This window comes from Petromyzon marinus, unplaced genomic scaffold (genome assembly GCF_048934315.1).
Source record: "Petromyzon marinus isolate PM22_M1 ecotype Great Lakes invasive population unplaced genomic scaffold, UKy_Petmar_22M1.pri1.0 PM_G_Scaffold_149, whole genome shotgun sequence".
NCBI lineage: Eukaryota > Metazoa > Chordata > Hyperoartia > Petromyzontiformes > Petromyzontidae > Petromyzon > Petromyzon marinus.
This window is the reverse complement of record NW_027422705.1, coordinates 245,001-247,500: the sequence shown is the minus strand read 5'-3', so window position 1 is coordinate 247,500 and position 2,500 is coordinate 245,001.

Below are 2,500 nucleotides of genomic sequence, written 5' to 3'. Positions count from 1 at the left end.
GTTCTTCGACTCCTTGAATCTGTCTCTATCCCCACTCCTAAACGCTTCCTCCTTCTCCAACCTCAACCTTTTGAGCTTTGCTGAGAACCAGGGCTTGTTGTTGTTAAAGTTCACCCTGGTACGTGTTGGGATACAGCAGTCCTCACAGAAGCTGATGTACACAGCCTCTGTGAGTTCATCCAGACTATTGGTAGCAGTCGTGAACATATCCCAGTCAGTACAGTCTAAGCACGCCCGCAAATCTTCCACAGCCTCACTGGTCCACTGTTTAGATGTCCTCACAGCAGGTTTACAGAGTTTTAGTTGCTGCCTGTATGCACGAATCAGGTGGACCAAGGGAGTTCTGTGCGAGCCGAACAGCCCCGTGACCCACAAGAGAAACATCCCCGCCAAATTCGAGCGTTTGACGGGGTCTATCCGTGAAAAAATATTCACGTTTTTGAGTGCACATGCATTTCTGCTGCAAATGCCTCTGGAAGTTTCATGCCGTTCGTATGCCAATTGTGGCAACACGAAAATGACCCGTTTTCCCATTCCGAGGGATTTCTGTGCGACCCTAACAGCCCCGTGAGCCACAAGAGACACATCCCCGCCAATTTCTAGCGTTTCACGGGGTCTATCCGTGAAAAATATAGACGTTTTTGAGTGCACATGCATTTCTGCTGCAGATGCCTCTGGAAGTTTCATGCCGTTCGTACGCAATGTGGCAACACGAAAATGACCCCTTTTCCCATTCCGAGGGATTTCTGTGCGACCCTAACTAACAGCGCCCGTGAGCCACAAGAGAGACATCCCCGCCAATTTATAGCGTTTCACGGGGTCTATCCGTGAAAAATATAGACGTTTTTGAGTGCACATGCATTCCTGCTGCAAATGCCTCTGGAAGTTTCATGCCGTTCCTATGCAATGTGGCCACACAAAAATGACCCGTTTTCCCATTCCGAGGCATTTCTGTGCGACCCTAACAGCCCCGTGAGCCACAAGAGAGACATCCCCGCCAACTTCTAGCGTTTGACGGGGTCTATGCGTGAAAAATATTAAAATTTTTGAGTGCACGTGCCTTTCTGCTGCAAATGCCTCTGGAAGTTTCATGGCGTTCCTATGCAATGTGGCAACACGAAAATGACCCCTTTTCCCATTCCGAGGGAGTTCTGTGCCACCCTAACAGCCCCGTGAGCCACAAGAGACACATCCCCGCCAATTTCTAGCGTTTCACGGGGTCTATCCGTGAAACATATAGAAGTTTTTGAGTGCACATGCATTCCTGCTGCAAATGCCTCTGGAAGTTTCATGCGGTTCGTACGCAATGTGGCAACACGAAAATGACCCGTTTTCCCATTCCCAGGGATTTCTGTGCGACCCGAACAGCCCCGTGAGCCACAAGAGACACATCCCCGCCAATTTCTAGCGTTTCACGGGGTCTATCCGTGAAAAATATCAATTTTTTTTTGACTGCACATGCATTTCTGCTGCAAATGCCTCTGGAAGTTGCATGCGGTTCGCATGCAATGTGGCGACACGAAAATGACCCGTTTTCCCATTCCGAGGGATTTCTGTGCCACCCTAACAGCCCCGTGAGCCACAAGAGAGACATCCCCGCCAATTTCTAGCGTATCACGGGGTCTATCCGTGAGAAATATTCACTTTTTTGAGTGCACATGCATTCCTGCTGCAAATGCCTCTGGAAGTTTCATGCGGTTCGTATGCAATGTGGCGACACGAAAATGACCCGTTTTCCCATTCCGAGGGATTTCTGTGCCACCCTAACAGCCCCGTGAGCCACAAGAGAGACATCCCCGCCCACTTCTAGCGTTTCACGGGGTCTCTCCGTGAAAAATATCACATTTTTTGAGTGCACATGCATTCCTGCTGCAAATGCCTCTGGAAGTTTCATGCGGTTCGCATGCAATGTGGCGACACGAAAATGACCCGTTTTTTCCCATTCCGAGGGATTTCTGTGCCACCCTAACAGCCCCGTGAGCCACAAGAGACACATCCCCGCCAATTTCTAGCGTTTCACGGGGTCTATCCGTGAAAAATATTCAATTTTTTGACTGCACATGCATTTCTGCTGCAAATGCCTCTGGAAGTTTCATGCGGTTCGCATGCAATGTGGCGACACGAAAATGACCCGTTTTCCCATTCCGAGGGATTTCTGTGCCACCCTAACAGCCCCGTGAGCCACAAGAGAGACATCGCCGCCAATTTCTAGCGTTTCACGGGGTCTATCCGTGAAAAATATTCACTTTTTTGACTGCACATGCATTCCTGCTGCAAATGCCTCTGGAAGTTTCATGCCGTTCGCATGCAATGTGGCAACACGAAAATGACCCGTTTTCCCATTCCGAGGGATTTCTGTGCCACCCTAACAGCCCCGTGAGCCACAAGAGACACATCCCCGCCAATTTCTAGCGTTTCACGGGGTCTATCCGTAAAAATGTAGCACGCACCAAAACGAGAAAAGATTTCCATCGCACCTGCACTATTGTATGGACAATGG